This window comes from Tupaia chinensis, unplaced genomic scaffold (assembly GCF_000334495.1).
Source record: "Tupaia chinensis unplaced genomic scaffold, TupChi_1.0 Scaffold143481_1, whole genome shotgun sequence".
In the NCBI taxonomy this organism is placed as follows: Eukaryota; Metazoa; Chordata; class Mammalia; order Scandentia; family Tupaiidae; genus Tupaia; species Tupaia belangeri.
In genome coordinates, this window is record NW_006203325.1 from 831,936 (window position 1) to 849,850 (window position 17,915).

Genomic DNA, 17,915 nt, shown 5'->3' on the forward strand with positions numbered 1-17,915 from the left:
GAAGGGAAGGGAAGGGAAGGGAAGGGAAGGGAAGGGAAGGGAAGGGAAGGGAAGGGAAGGGAAGGGAAGGGAAGGGAAGGGAAGGGAAGGGAAGGGAAGGGAAGGGAAGGGAAGGGAAGGGAAGGGAAGGGAAGGGAAGGGAAGGGAAGGGAAGGGAAGGGAAGGGAAGGGAAGGGAAGGAAAAGAATAGAAGGAAAGGCAAAGAAAAACAGGTACCATTCATATCCACCTAAACAGCAGGTAAATCAATGAAAGCAATTCAAAAGAAGGAAGTAAACACAAGCACTATTTATTTAGCATAACTGCTCCTTAGTTTTCATTCTGTAAGCACACTGAAACATACTTTAAAAGTTGGGTTGTGGAACCAGGAGATGGTGTAATGGTTATGTCGCTGGACTCCAACATAGTCAACCACAATGTGAGTCCAGGACACGATGGCTTAAAACTCACACAGAGCACATGTGCATGCATGTCCAAAATTCAGAGACGAAAATGGAGAAAGGATTGCAGCACAGCCAGCCTCCCTGGGGGGGGGGGGTAATTTCTCACTGTCTCTCTGTCTTTTCAACAACCACACATGCCCTACAGCAAAAATCTCTTACAAAAAAAAAAAAGTTGTAACATACATTTAATATAAAAATGAAATCCTTCTGTTGTAGCCAAAATACCCATAACCCATCATAGGCTTTATCTACCTGGTGTCATATCCCAGAAAGGTTACTTTGAGTTTCAAAATTCAAATTCATGTGAAATAAGATCACTATATGCCAAAGCACCTAATTTAAAAAAAAAATTTAACTGCCTTAATCATGACATTTTATTTAGTAAAAGCACATGGGTTTTAATTACTAGTTAACATGATGTACTATAATTATGCAAAAGTCTTGTTTTCACATAGCATACAATTTTCTTATTTCTAGAATAAGCTGCTACCAAACTTACAATTTTACTACCTACCTTATTCTACTGAATATATATTGGAAAAAAACTTAATGTTTTGAATAAATTCATTAAAAGCAATTTCATAGTTCTCTTGCACATAATTAAGCAGGACTTGCATAATATAATTCTTAAAACCTACTAACATACTTTTAAAAGCTTTCTGTAATATAAAATTGAAAAATGAATTTGAACCAATCTGCTGACCAGTGATTTTGGATGATCTTGTATTTCCAAATTTAGCAATATAAAAAAATCAAGTTACATGTTAAATTAGTAAAATGGGGGACCAGCAGGTGGCATGATGGTTAAGATGCTGGACTCCCACATGGCCAACCGCAGTTCAAGTTTCAGACCTGGTGGTTTGAAATCATGCTGGGCACATGTACATGCATCCCTAAAATCCCAGGAGGAAAATGGAGAAAAAGGGACTGCACTGTGGCCATCCTCCCTGGAGGGTGATTCTTGCTTTCTCTCTCACTCTCTTTCTCTCTCTCTCCAGCAAACACACACACCCTACACCAAACAAACAAACAAAATACTAAGTAAAATGGTTTGCACTGTACAAGACTGTATAGTTCATACTCTAACCTAGGCTGTGTTTCTTCATAAAAATCACACTGATTCTCTACATACAAAATTTAATGCATAAACAAGAGGAGTTTGCCTAGATAATGTATAAGGCCCCACCTGATTTCTAAATCTGTACCATTTCTCATAAATTAAAAAAAGTAAAACCTATAAATAGCTGTTCACAAATCTGGTACTGAGCAATTTGAACTGTTCCTGAAAAGCATCAAATGTAAAAGTAAAGAAGCAATAAGCGTTTTGCTGCTGTTGGTAGCACAGAGCAAACTGAAACGATACACCTGAATGAGAAGAGCTGAGCTACACAGAACTAACCAAACTAAGACTCCAAGGTCTCACCCGGCCAGTGTTAGAACAGACAGCCTCTCAATATTACTTGGGAGCCTTTGGGACAAGGGCCCCAAACCCCAGGCCTCTCCTTAGATTTGCACAATCAATCCAGACTCCTTATTAAAGAGGACACCAACACTTGGACATCCTATGAAATTCAATCCTTCAAAATCTAAACTGACTCCCTGAGATCCACTTACTCAATTCCCAATTCTCATCCACCACATGACTGCCAGAAAGAGACTCCAGGCTAATTCTGAACTTACTAAGCCCTGTTACTCTTGGTCGCCACCAACAGACAACATTTATTATTCAGTTATCAGTTTTCTCTCACACTGACCATTATATCATCCTTCATTTTTCCTCCTTTATCTAACTCCCCTTTGCTTTCCTCCCTCCTAAAGTTTCTCTCTAGAGTCACTCTGTTTCATGACAACAGTTGGGATAGAACCATCCATCAGAATTTCCAACATGCAACAAAGTTGGAATAAGAACACTGGTGGTTTGGAAAGGTGACTGCATTATGTAGTCCCGGATAAAAACTGATCTCCAAGGTATCACTGTCACTAAAAACTCTGGTATGTGACATACAGCAAGCACTCTTCTCTATCCCAAGTACTGCTAATCCCGAGTTATTTCAACATATGTATGGATGATGCATCTAGAGCTCGGCTTTTAATATCATCACTATTTTACCTTCATCACCATAGACAACTTCACTTTAGATTCATCGTCACCTTGTCTTCCTGGTGAGAAAAGTGAAAATGAACTGTCTTATTCTCTGATTAGAATTTTCCAGTCCTCAATTAGTTATACCAACTGCATCTATTTTACATTGCCACTCAGACTAACAGACACTTAATTCTGCTACTTTTTCTTACTTAGCCCACTTTTATATTCACTTCCCTATGTATAACAGATTGGAAGCGTGGTTCACCATTTCACCAGCTCTCTTACCAGTAAATATCTTCATTTATCACACTGTATTGGAATTACCTGTTTATTTTCCTGTATATACCATATGCCATAAGTCTCATAAGGACATAAACTGTATATGCTTTGTTCATTGTTGTATGCCTAATGCCAAGTATAACATATCTGGCACATACAGTAGGCTTGCAAGTATGTTTCAAATAAGTAAAACAAAAACACAGTAAATCTTCTAGTTAATCATCTAAGTCAAATGTTTTATAAATAAAGTTTTCCCCCAATGATACATTGTCACCATTTTTTTTCCTTTCTGATCATTAATTGTCAACCTTACCCTTGGGTTCCACTTGGCCTTTGTTTCTGTGCCAAATCAATTCAATGAGCAACTACTACCTACAGAGTAGAGGGAAAAAAAAAAAAAAAAAGAGTGTAACGATATACCAAAACTACTAGAAAAATTAGGTAAACGCTTATGAAAGCAGAAGAAGAGAAATCGCATAACTCCCTCTAAGAGTTAAAATTTTTTAAGAGAGATTTTTGCTATAGAGTGCTTGTCAGAGACACAGAGAGAGACAGAGAGACAGAAAGTGAAAAATCACCCCCTGGGAGGGGTGGCCACACCTTAATTCCTTCTCCTCCATTCTCCTCTCCAGATTTAGGGTGCACACACACACACGCACACACGCACGCACGCACGCACGCGCGCACACACACACACACACACACTCACACACACACAAGCCCAGAGTGAGTTTGAAGCAGCGGGGTCTAAGACTCAAATGATGGTCGACTACATGGGAGTCCAGTAATGTAACCATTATGCCATCTGCTGGTCCCTCTAAGAGTTAATTTTTAGAACTTAATGAAATTGTCTCTCATACATATTTATACATAGACAAAGCTATGAAAGTAGATACCCAGAGTTTCTAAAAAGGAAAAAACAATACTTTCACTTTTTTAAACAAATTATTTATTTAATTTTATTTATTTATTGTTATTCTTCAATTAAACCAGAAAGAGAGAAAGAGAGAGGGAGAAAGCAAGCTGCCAGATCTGGGATTTGAACCACAGTCAGCCATGTGGGAGTCCAGTGCCTTAACTACCATGTCACCTGCTGGCCCTGATACTTTGACTTTTTACTTAATATACTTCTAGATCCTTTTCAAGAAGTACATCATTTTTTTTTAATCAAAAGATTTATTGTGGGACAGCCAGTGGTGTGGTGGTGAAGGCAGCTGGATCCCACATGGTCAACTGTGCAGTTCAAGTCCTATGTGCAGTTTGAGTCCTAGACACGGCAGCTTGAAAAACACATTGGGCACATGTGCATGCATGCTCAAAATCCCAAAAGGATAAATAAAGAAGGGACTATGACATGCCCGTCCCTCCATGGTGGAAGATGCTTTCTCTCTTTCTCTATCTCTCTGCAGCCAGCACACATACCCTCTAGCAATATATATACTGCAGAACCAGCTACAGTGGTGCAAAGTGACAGCATACCATTCTACTATGCTTGAGCCACATGAAAATGGACCAGGGTTCATTCTGATCCCATTTGACCTGAATTGCGTGAGGATGCATGTGCACACTCATGATTCTAGTGGTTAGAAGACTAAAATTTGGGGGTGGGGAAGGAGAACCAAGGCATGATGAGACCCTCTAAAGGGTAACTATGTTGCTCTCCCTCTCTTTAATAAATAAACTTTAAATATATGTTGCTAATAGTATTTCATTATTTTACAAAACACAAACCATTTTTCCTGTAAGGAACACACCTTATTCTGGGACCAGCAGACGGCATAATGGTTACATCACTGGACTCCCACAGAGTTGACTGTGGTTTGTGTCCTGGACTCAGAGGTTTAAAACTCATGCCAGGAGCGTGATAAGCACCAAAATAATGCATGAGATTCTCCACCAAGAAGTAGCAAACAGATTACACAGGCAGAAAGAGCAGGGCTGCAAACAGGTAGTCTCTGTTTTGGGAGGATTCCTCCACTTCTACAGGCTGTGGCTAACCACTAAAACCACTAAAAACACCCATGATAGGATGATGGGAGACTGAAACACTGCAGAATTTTAGGTTATTGTAGTTTTAGCATTTACCATAAAATACTGTATTAATGGGTGTTAATTATTCAGTTACTGCTGTAATATAAACCCGAGCCCCCATCACCCTCAAACCCTAAATAGTTTCCTTTAAACATACATACCACATAGATAGGACAATAAAATCTATGAAAAATAATTATTCAAAATTCAAGTGGGATAAACTGTAATAACTTAATATCAGCCCTTCTTTAATCTATTTATTTTCTCTTATATATGTGATACTTAACGACATTAAGTATCTATCCTGTGCAATTTGGGGCATGTATGAACACGCACCTGGCATGTTTCTGTAGCCACCAGGTCCAAAATTCAAACCGCACGGTTGGCCATGTTGGATGTGGCTACCTAAACCACCAAGCCACAGAGCCAGGCCCCTCAATATGTTTTTCAAGCCACTGGGGCAAGAATCGAACCACAATAAGCCACGTGGCTACAGGCTCATTTAACCACCAAGCTACAGGGCTAGTCCTTTATTAAATATTTTTAAAAGAAATAGAAGCTAAATTCCATCAAATGCCTTCTTGGCATTTACTATAAATAAAAATTTTGGTTTTCTCCACTGACCAATTAGCAAGGTTATGTCATATACAGCATCCAAATAATGAACCATCTTAGTATAGCTAAAATTAGTCCTATTTAATTACATAGCAGTCTTCTTTCAATGTACAATCTGACATTAATCTATTTTAAATTTCTACATGAATATCCATAAATAAAACTGTTCTGTAATCTAGACTGTATTAAGTGCACACAGTAGATTACAAATTTGTGTAGATACAAAGAAACTTCAAAAAGTTCATGGATGGGACCAGCAGACAGAGTAATGGACTCCCGCAGGGTAGATTGCAGTTTGAGTCCAGGACACAGTGGCTTAAAACTCACACTGGACGTGTGCATGCCCAAAATCCTGAGAGGAGAATGGAGAAGGGATTATATAGCATGCTCATGCCCCAGGGGCTAATTTCTTGCTTTCTCTCTGTCTCTGTCTCTTTGGCGAGTGTATGTACTCTATAGGAAAAATCTCTCAAAAAAAATAGTTAATGGAAAAATGAAATTAAAGTAAAAGTTTATTCCAGTGCAAAAAACAATACTACTGCCCACAAGGTTGCCCATGGTTCACTATGTTTCTTAAAATAACTACAGGAATGTTTTAATTATTCCACTATATTTTCCAAGGCAAGAAAAAAATTAAGTTTTAAACCTGTTCTCTTTAGATTCACTATCATTATGGCACTAACCTAAAATAAAATGTATTATTTTGACTTAATTCAGTATTGCACTTGGCATTTCTAACCCAACAATCTGTCTACTGCCTACTCAAGCTATTTGGGTCATGTTATAGTATTTAAAGAAGATCCTCAGATATCAAGAACATTATCTCATATAAAAATTAAACTCAATTACATGGAATTCATCTTAAATTCCTTTAACAATTGTATTTTGAAGAATAAGTATCATTTATACATCAGATTTCCACTCACAAAACTTTTTCTAATAAAGAACATACACAAAACTTTTATCACAGCAGTTCACTGGTGCAAAAGCAAAATAAAACGGGCTATATTCATAAATGGCCCATTTATTCTTCATTCATGGAGGAATTACAATACAAGATTAAGAGTTTTCCACAGCCTAGTGGCTAAGGGAACCAGTTCCCACATGAATCTCACAGTTCGAATGCTACAGTTTGAATCCCAGTCCTGGTAGCTGGAGTAACACTCTGAATTGATATGCATGCATGCCCAAAATCCTGACAGGTCTGAGAAATAGAGAAGGGAGTTCAGGGTGACCATGCCCCACTAGGAGGTGCCTTCTCCTGCTCTGTTTGTGGTGAAAGCAGGCATCCTCTAAAAATTAATAAAAATAATAAGTTCCAATATTTACAACTTTTAACCTTTACTTTTTCTCATAATACAATCCAAGGGGGAAACAAAAACAACATAAGCCTACCAGAAGAAAAAGCCAGACCCTCAGTGCACAGCATAATATAACACTGTTACCAATCTCCTAACCCTTTTTTATGAAAAGGGACACTTTCTAAAACAATAAAAGGAACTATTTATTAAATGCTTACTATTAGCTAGGACTTTTGCTAACTAAGGAACTTTTGCTAAGCTAAGAAACTATTTATTAAATGCTTAGTATTAGCTAGGACTTTTGCTAACCAGTTTAAATATAACTAATTCTCACAACTCTGTGACATAAGTTATGTCACTGTTTTCTACAGATGAAGAAACATCCAAGTCATAAAACTGAATAATGAACTGAGCATGGTTTAAAATCTAAGAATGTTCTGAAACTTTTCTTACACAGTGACCCTCCAGTAGGTTTTTCTTTTTTAAAAGGGGAAAAAAGACAAAATTCTGTACACAATAACCAAATAATCAAATAAAAGTGATTTATTAAGATTCAAACAATGCAATCATCAGAACAACCAGAAGGAGCTAACTGGGTATGAACATCTTAAAGTCCTTGATACTCTTTAAGAATCTAATGCAGATTACATAGGTATTAGGTTAACTTTAAGGGTATGTGCTAAAGTTAGTACAGATTCAGATAAATTTCCTTTACAATCCTGAAGGCTTTACAGTAAGAACACAATATCCAAACGATGACAATGACCTTGACCCTGAAAGTACAAGATCCTTGTAATTACAATATAAAGTAAGCTCAACAGTGTTCATTTAACTCAAAGAAGATGAGTTTTTTAATCAAGATAAATTAGGACAAGGGCCATACAATCATTCTAGGAATGTGCTTTTTAAGAAAAAATATATAAATTATTTCATTTGTTTACCTTTTAAGTTAAAAAATATTAAACCCAAAAACAAATTATAACACAAAATAAAAATTAAATTTTCCATTATGACCTTAATTTAGGAAGGAGAGGAAAGGATGGGGGGAACCTTAAAAGAGCATGCTGCAGACCTACAGACACAAATTATAATAAGGACAGGTATATAGACAACCAACACATAAAGCAATGACAAGAAATAAAAAAAGACAGAAAACAGAGATAGAAACAAATTCACTCACAGAGGTCACTGACGGCATGATCTCCAATGTAAAGTGTTCTTGTAACAAGAAAGTAAAATGCCATTGTAACAAGAACACTCCACTCCTTGAGTATAAGTTATTGTAGTATTATGTGGACTCAGCTATTGCATAAAGGAACTGAAATTATCTACATGCTTAATATCCATAGTTTGGAAGACTCCTCCATGGCTCCTAAGAACTACTGATTTCAGGGAAGAGAAATGAAGATTTTCCAGCCTACAAACTCAAGTGCTAGGGAGCACCTCTAGCCTTCTCTCTGTCTCTGACTCTCTCTGCCTCTGTCTTTGTCTTCTCATATTTTGTAATTATTCCTTTAAAAATTTTTTAAAGGTATTCTCTTAGCTTTCAGCCCCGCCTTTAGCTTGCTAATAATCCCCTTTCCCTCTCCTATCCAGGAGAGGCAAGGGGCAGGCCTTTAGAAGAAGACTCCTCCATAGCTCCGGAGAAATAGTGATTTCGCGTAGCACACAAATGTGCAGCACATTTTCTTATTTTTTGCTTTTTAATTTATTTTGGTTGTTTTTAAATTTTTTTCCTTCTTTTTCTCTCTGTTTCTTTGGTATGTTTTTCCTCTCTCTCTCTCTCTCTCTCTCTCCCCTCTCTCTTTCTCTTTTCTTTTTCTTTTATCTCATCACTCTGCTCCTCAATCTCCATTCACTGTGTTTATACGAGTAACATCCAAATACAATTAGGGTTAACATATTCTTCAATATCCACTAACTCAGCTGAACAAAGTCATAAAAATGGAACAGCAAAGAGATTCCAGATCAACTCCTTCTGCACATTCCTGAATGCTCAGATTGAACTTCAAGAATTAGGAAGAAACACACCATCCATCAGATGACTAGAAATCACTGCAGGGCAACAAGAAATATGGGAAAGCAAGAAAATACCTCTCTTCCAAGGAAAAATAACAACTCCTCTTCAACCACGGAAAGTTCAATGGAAATCATGGAAATGTATGATAAAGAATTTAAAATATCCATAATGGCAAAGCTAACAGAGATGGAAGAGAAGAGAGACAATGAACCGCGGAAGAGGCATGAGAAAGGAACCGATGAGTTCCAGGAGGTGAGGAAATTCTTCTAAGATCTAAAAGAAGAGGGACCAGCAGCTAGAGTAATGGCTATGTCACTGGACTCCCATGTAGTCAACTGCAGTTCAAGTCCCGGATCCGGTGGCTTAGACTCACACCAGGTACGTGTGTGTGCATGCCCAAGACTCCAAGAGGAGAATGGAGGAGAAGGGACTGCGGTGTGGCCATCCCCCCTGGGGGGTGATTTCTCGCTTTCTGTCTCTCTGTCTCTCTCTGTCTTTCTGGCGAGCGTGTGTGTGTGTATATATATATATGTAAAAGAGGAATTATACACTTTAAAAAAGAATCAAATGAACCTGTTAGAGATGAAGGCTATAATACAGGAAGTCAAAATCTCCCTTGAAAGTATTAAAAGCAGACCAGATCATATAGAAAATAGCATCTCAGACGTAGAAGAGAACATTGCTGGCCTAGAAAAATCCACCACAAAGACTGAGAAAATTGCCCCAAAAAAATGAGAATAATATACGAGAAGTACTAGATACCATCAAACATCCAAACATCCAGATACCAGTATCACAGAATGCAAAGAGACTCATAAGGACATTGATAATCTCCATGAAATCCTGCAAGAAAACTTTCCAAACCTAGAGAGGCACTCAAAGATCCAGTCCCAAGAAATACAAAGGACCCCAAATAGAATCAGCCCAAGAAGATCTTCTCCAATACACATTATAGCCAGACTGACCAAAATAACAAAGACAAGATATTAAGACCGGCGAGAGAAAAAACGGCAAGTTACCTACAAAGGATATCCCATCAGGCTTACAGTGGACCTCTCATCAGAAACAATGCAAGTGAGGAAAGAATGGGAAAATATTAAATATTAAGGGAAAAACATTCAACCAAGAATACTGTACCCAGCAAGATTATCATTCATATGAGAAAAAAAGACAAGAACATTCTCAGATAAACAAAACCCGAAATAATTCACCAACACCACACCAGATCTCCAAGAAGTTCTCAAGGGAGTGCTATACCAGGAAAATTAAATACAGACAGACAGAAATAAGAGTTCAAAAACTGAGAAAATGGCCAACTTAATCATAGGGACAAATCTGGAGTTGAATATTATATCCCAGAATTCAATTGGGAAGATCGAACCACAACAGAAGACAGATTAAGTACATAAGACTGAACTGGTGAAATAGCATTTTGTGACTTTTGACTAAAATATTGCTGATTTTCTTCTGGGCTTTGTTTTCTGGTTTTAAGGATTTTTGTCCTATCTTGACCTGTCGATAGATTCATGTACCTACTATTTGAACAGAATCCTAACCTGTTTCTTGGCTTTAAGTTTTAAGCAAAGTTCCTTAGCATTTCTTTGATTTATTAAAGTTAAAACTGCTTTTCTTGAAATTACTAGCTGAACTTGCTATTGAAAGTAGTTAAGATTATTTAACAAAATGTGGGGGGAAAAGGAATGGAAAACAACTGTAGACACCAGAGACAGTGTGGGAGGAGGGTGGGGAAAGGCCAGAGGGTCAGAAATAGGGGTAAAACACACACACACAAACACACACACAAAACTAGAAATGGTAAATTATTGACGATAACATGCATGATTATAGCACTATACAGTATACTCTGGGTGGGAAATCACATTTTGTATGCTGTGATGATGCTTAGGGAATAAATGTAAATTAATCAATTTTTTAGAAATTTTTCAAGGGACCAGCAGTTGGCGTAATGGCTATGTCACGGGACTCCCATGTAGTCAACTGTGGTTCAAGTCCCAGACCCAGTTTGACGATAACATGCATGATTATAGCACTATACAGTATACTCTGGGTGGGAAATCACATTTTGTATGCTGTGATGATGCTTAGGGAATAAATGTAAATTAATCAATTTTTTAGAAATTTTTCAAGGGACCAGCAGTTGGCGTAATGGCTATGTCACGGGACTCCCATGTAGTCAACTGTGGTTCAAGTCCCAGACCCAGTGGCTTAAACTCATGCCAGGCGCGTGTATGTGTGTGCCCAAGATCCTGAGAGGAGAATGGAGAAGAAGGGATTGCTGCGTGGCCATCACCCCCCCCGGGGGGGGGGGGTGTTTTCTCGCTTGCTGTCTCTCTGTCTCTGTCTTTCTGGCAAGCGCGTGCACCCTATACCAAAAACTTCTCCCCCAAAAAAAAGTTTCAGGAAAAAAAAAAAAAAAAAAGCTCTTGGAAATACATGTAATGAGAAAACTATGTATGAATTTCAAAAAGTTTCTGTACCAAATAAATTCATACTTTAGTTGTTTAAAAAAAAAGAAAAAAATCCATAATTTGGATCTACATAAATATCAATTTCATTTGTAATCATTTAGTACGGAATCTTTTTTTTGTTTTTCTTTGTTTTTGCCCAGAGAGAGAGTCAGAAAGTGAGAAAGGACCCCCCACCCCCACCCCACACCACAGTCCCTAGTCCCTTTTCCATTCTCCTCTCGTGATTTTGGGCACACAAGCACACAAGCCAGGCATATTTCTCACAGGATCCAGAACTCAAACCACAGCCATCCATGTGGGATCCTAGGGCCTTAACCACCACACCACCTGCTTGCTTGCTCCCTAAATCTCTTTCTAAACCTACTGCACAATATTACTAATTCCAATCAAATAAACTACATCTTTTTTAAGTTTTATGTTTCTTTTAAGACAAACAATTTCACAGAAGAGCTTATATAGACTTAAGGCTGATTTAGATAAAACTTTATCAAACTAATGAGAACTGTAGTATTTCCCAAATAACAAAATGGTACAACCATAGCAGTTTTAAAGCATAATATGGGAGTATATCACAAATTTTCCCTTTCATTTCACTAAAACCTTCAGGCTCATATTTTTTAAATTCTGGTTATGACTGATTCATATTATCTGGGTATCATCTCTCATGAAATTCATTCTAAATCTAGCTTTTAGTGTTCACTTTGGAAACAATACACAAATTAGAAAGTTAGTAGAAACTGAGATAGGAAGTAAAGAATTAGATCATCTGGGGCAAAGAGGATTATGCTGACACTTAAACTTCCTCAATGAAACAGACAGAACACAGAAAACAACTTCAAACATAAGCCCTAAATTATGAAAACAAATCATAAAACCTGGTATTGAATGTTACTGTGGGAAACAACATTGCACAGTACTTGACACATGTTACTTACTACTCAAACAACTCTATCCAGTAAATAACATTAATTTGTAAATCACACAGATGAGAAAATTGAGGCTCTGAAAAGTTAGTAAGCTTCCAAGGTTATGGCATTTGACAAAATCCAGATTCAAATACAAATAATCTGACACCAGAGTTACTCTTACTCAAGTATTTACTCTTCTTTGGAAATTAGGACTATTGGGCCAACAGGTGTGTGGTAGTTAAGGGTGCTGCACTGCCACATGGCTGATGGCAGTTCGAGTCCCGGACCTGGTGACTTGCTTTCTCACTTTCTCTCTTCCCCCCTCCCTCCCTCTCCTTCTCTCTCCCTCTCTCTCCCTCTCATCAAATTAAAAATAAATAAATAATGTTAAATAATTCTAAAAAACTAAATTAGGAATATTCAATTTGTGGTTAGACAGATAGACAGATGATTAACGCCGAGTCCCAATTCAACAATAATTTCACTTCTAGTCACATAAATTTTGTATTAATGCCTATTATCTGACCAATTATTCTGTTACCACACATTAATTTCTAGAGTTTTTTATTCTATAATATATATGTGTGTGTGTGTGTGTGTGTGTGTGTGTGTATATATATATATATATACATATTTTTTTTTTGGGGCGCGTGCGCTCGCCAGAAAGACAGAGAGAGATAGCAAGACAGGAAGCGAGAAATTCCCCCCCCCCCGGGGGAGGGCCATGCTGCAATCCCTCTCCTCCATTCTCCTCTTGGGATACTGGGCACACATGCACACGCTCCCGGCCTGATTTAAGCCACCGGGTCCGGGACTTGAACCACAGTCGGCTACATGGGAGTTCAGCGACATAGCCATTATGCTAACTGCTGGTCCCCGTAAAATATATTTTTAGTAAGTCATAAAATACTCTCAAGCTCATTTGGTTTTGCTAAACCTTACGTAACCAACAGTATTTGTAAAGTACATTCTTTCCGTTTCTTCTCCTGTATCTTTGTTATTCCGCCTTTCAAGTTGTTTCCAACCTCCTGATATCCCATTTGGGTTTACTCTCCTGACTTCTATCTGGATTAGACTATTGCAACACTGTTGAGCATTTAGCTACTACACAAGAAAAAGATCAGATGTTAGTAATTAACACAAGATGTGCAAGTAGCTCATTATATTGATAGTTACAGTCTGATTCAACAGCAATCATGCTTCTCAGCTGGGGGGGGTCTCAAACTAAGGAAGAGAAGTCAAAAACAAATTGCAAAGTGCAATATTACAACTTGGAGAAACACTGCAAAACACATATCTTAAAGTCAGACCATTATTTCTTAAAATCTATATAATAACTAAAATGAGGTGGAATTTTAATTTCATATATAACTCCTCCACTAAAATTGCACAACTTCAGTTTTATAATTTCCAAGTCACAAATGATCATTTGGTGAATCCAAAGGTCATTCTCCACACATAGCTCTAGGCTGAAAATAAAACAGGTCACAATATGAAGAACCACATACTCCTGCTCAGCAACACAGTTGGGCTAAAAATGGCCCGAGGGTGTCAGGAGCAAAACCAATTCAGGTTTAAACATGGACTCTCCAACAATGCATGGCCAAGGTCAGGAGCAGAGCAGGCTTCCCCTCGGGGTTTTCAAATATGCACCATAATAAAAAGGTTCTTAAGCAAACTGAAGAAAATAGTGCACTAAGTCAACAATGGTGAAGTATTTCAGTTGACATATCTGAGTCTCATACTAGCTTTAAAAACCTTTATTACATAGATTACAATACTAGTTTAATTTTTAACAATTGAGCAGAGTAGAATTATTTTATTGAACCTTTATGGTATGTAATATCTCTGAATATACATAGGAATAACCAAAATAACCTAACAATACTCTAACAGTACACTGAGAAGTATTTTAGTCAACAGATTGTGGTAGCAACTGCCCTCCTTAAAAATAAACCCACCAGGACCAGCAGATGGCATAATGGTTACATCCCTGGACTCCCAAGTAGTTGATCATAGTTCGAGTCCCGGACACAGGGTAGCTTAAAACTCACATGAGCATGTGTGCATGCGTGCCCAAAATCCCAAGAGGAGACTGGAGGAGAAGGAATTGAGGCATGGCCATGCCCCCTAGGAGGTAATTCTCACTTCCTGTCTCTCAGGGGAGCACACATATAGTCAAAAAACCACTCTAAAAAAAAAATTAAAAAAAAAAAAACACAAACTTTCTAACTTAGAAATACATGACCAAATTTTTACACATATTTACAAACTTTCAAGGAAACATTAAAATTCATATAACATAAAACACTCAACATAGAGCCATGAAGACCAATAATTACTGTATTATTTATGAACAAAACTTTCCTGAAGGGTATCTAGTTCAGGAATAAAGTTCTAAATGGTACTCATAAAGTCATGATAAATATCAAGTAGTAAGAGATACAAAATAAACTCCACTCTTGCATTTATAATTGGTCATATCAAAATAACAACCTAATCAGATTTTCTCTGTAAGAAAAATTAAAACACAATTACATTCTTAACTACAAGCTTTGTGTTCAATTTCTTTTTTGGTCCAACTGACCTCAAACGCAACATTCAACTACATTGTATTTACTATATAAAATATCTAATGGACATAGACAATAACCATTGCTTAGTGGGGCCAGCCAAGCTCAGTGGTTAGTCAGGAAGCCATATCTCACATGGCCAACGCGGGTCAACACCAGGCTTATGTGCAGGCATAACCAATAACCTGACAAGATGGAAAAATAGAGGGAAAAGCATTGTGGCATAACCATACCCCACACAGGGCTACTTTCTCTCACCATGTGCCTGTCCCCTGGCAATTAAAAAAACAAATTTTTAAAGAGGCAATTAATGTGAAAGTTTACAGTTATCATAGACAATCTTGCCTTAGTAGTTTTCCCCTTCTATCTTAACTTTTCTTGAGGAAATATTCAGCATTCACTTTTTCAAAAAATATTTAATGAGGCCTACCATGTGTCAAGCTCTGTTCTAGGCTCTGGGAATAAAATTGTGAGCCCATACTTAAGAATTTATTCCAGGGAACCAGCAGTTAGCGTAATGGCTATGTCGCTGGACTCCCACGTAGTCGACCGCGGTTCACGTACCAGACCCGGTAACTTAAAACTCACGCTGGCGCGTGTGCGTGCCTGACCAAGATCCCGAGAGGAGAATGGAGAAGAAGGGATTGCGGCATGACTATCCCCCCTGGGGGGTGATTTCTCGCTTTCTGTCTCTATGTCTCTCTCTGTCTGGCGAGCGCATGCACCCTATAGCGAAAACCTCTCAAATAAATTAATTAATTAATTAATTAAATAATTTATTCCAGCAGGAAGAAACTAACATTAAGCAAATAAAATAATAAATAATATGTGGAGATGGGGACCAAGTATTAGTTTTACCAGGGTAACAGAATTTAGTAAAATGTAACAGACCTCTTTAGCAGACTAGGAGAGTCTTTCCATGAACAAGTAAAAAGAATTCACAGAACTTTTTTTCCACTTCTCACTGTGAATTATCTTATACCTAATACAGACGGTGACGAGTTCATTCAGTGGCAAGGAAAACCTGATTTCTGAGCTGCCACATGATCCAAAAAAGGACCTCTGCCTGGAGTTGTAAAGCTAATCCAACTCATATTCACCTTTTTATTTAAAGAAATTATTTATTTAATTTCACGTATTCATTCATTAATTTTAATTTGACCAGAGAGAGAGGAACAGTGAGAAAGCAAGCCACCAGGTCCAGGACTCGAACCGTGGTCGGCCATGTGGGACTATCCAGCACCTTAACCACCATGCCACCTGCTGATCCCGTACCTTTTTTGTTGGAGAGGTTTTTTTGCTATAGGGCGCCAGAAAGACAGAGAGAGACAGAGACAGAAAGAGAGAAATCACCCCCCCCCCATCCCCCGGGATGGCCACACCTAAATCCTTTCCGCTTCATTCTCTTCTTGGGATCTTAGGCATGCCCACATGCACGTCCGGTGTGAGCCACCGGGTCCAGGACTTGAACCACAGTCAACTACATAGGAGTCCAGCAACATAGCCACTACGCCAACTGCTAGTCCCGGTCCCATACCTTTTAATTACATTCTACAACCTTTCCTTCCCTTTAATATGTCACTCTTCAGTCCTATTATTTGGTTTCTCCTGACAAAAGACTACAAGGGTTTTTCTGTGATAGTCAAAGTGGCATAGAGCTAAATTTAGCTTTGAATGTAAGATTTCTGAGGGCAAGTTTATGACTGGACTCACCACTTACCATCAGAATATAATCGCATGTGCCTGGCACAAAGTACATCATTTTTGTGAATAAATTAATCCATGAAATCGCTCTTCAGTAAAAGTAATAATTAAAATCATGTAAGTTAATATTATCCTAAACAACAGCTTTTCCTTCTGGGAATTTACTAGGGTTTTAAGAATTTACAAGAGTTCATCAAAAAGTAGTATATAGGACCAACTCCATGACCTATTGGTTAAGGAAGCCAGATCCCACATTGCCAACCTCAGTTCAAGTCCTGGCCCCAGCCGCTTGAAAAATCACACCAGGCACCAGGCCCCAAATCCCAAAAGGATGGCGAAGTGGAGAGGAGGGACAATGGCATGACCATATCCCATGTGGGTTGGGAGGTCCCTCCCACCAATCCCACATCTCGCACATGCACCTCCAGAGATTTACTTTCCCACAAATATTTCAGAATATGTACACATAAACGACTGCTAACTCTCAAATAGTTCAACTTTATTGAAATGTTTTTTGAACTTAAAAAAAAAAAAAAGACTATTTCTTTCACGTAAGACAGAGAAAGAGACAAAGACAAAGATGGGCACCCTCAACAGGGTCTCAAACCAAGATCTACCACCTCCCTCCCTTAGCGTTCTCAGCCAGCCAGAATCATGGGCACATACAGGTACCCAAACCTGCAATCTTCACATGGGTCTAAACAGTTTGAGCATGTTACAGCAGCACCACCAAGCCAGATATCAACTGCCCTTTAAGAAACATTTTGCAATCAGTTTACCAACCACACATGAAACTACACTCATTACTAATTTGCAAGACATGTTCTCAGTCCTTTTATTTTTCTTTTCTTTTATTCTATACCCTGACTGTTTTCATGAGTGGTCAGGAGATCCCATATTCTACGCAGGGCCACTCCCCACCAAGAAGCTAGTTAGCAATAAGCTATGGGAACCTAGGACTTGGATTCATATTAGTGTACAGCACATAAAGAAAACAATGATGCATTAACTATGAGAATGTGTACAGTGACTGAAATTTACAAAGAGCTACTCCTTCCATTACCTTATTTGATCTGTGCAACAATGTGAGAACAGCCAGGAAGATGTTATTAGCCCAGTTTTACACAAAGGTTCTGAACTAAAGCTTAGAAAGATCAAACAACTTCCTCCAACATCCCATTATGAGTAAGTGATGAAGATAGGACTCATCCTTCCTAACGCTTAGCATGGCGTTTCATCTGCCTGTTGCCTCGCTATGGTAATATGCGTAACCTGCATCGCTATGACTCCAGTCTATTTATTTACTCAATTTCAACCACTTTTGTAAATGTTAAAACAATCCTAGAACTGTAGACTTGTTTTAACTCAAAGTTTTCCCTCTTTCCAAATATTTTGGGCATTGTATCAGGTTGTCGGGAAAGTCATGATGCAATTTTGCATAGAAAAATATGTCATGACTTTCCCTA

General features: G+C 38.1%; 1 protein-coding gene across 3 annotated transcripts in view; it reads right to left on the minus strand.

Annotated features, from left to right (window-relative positions):
* SNX13 (sorting nexin 13) overlaps window positions 1-17,915 on the minus strand; it is a 187,510-nt gene that overhangs the window by 160,516 nt on the left and 9,079 nt on the right. Inside the window, exon 1 of one of the 3 annotated variants that reach the window (XM_006163891.3) lies at window positions 2,554-2,596. The exons of 1 other annotated variant lie outside the window; for it this stretch is intronic. The gene's annotated coding sequence lies outside the window, so the exon portion shown is untranslated. Of the gene's footprint in view, window positions 1-2,553; window positions 2,597-17,915 lie in introns of those variants that run through there. One more of the 3 variants, XM_014582270.2, reaches the window with a different exon arrangement.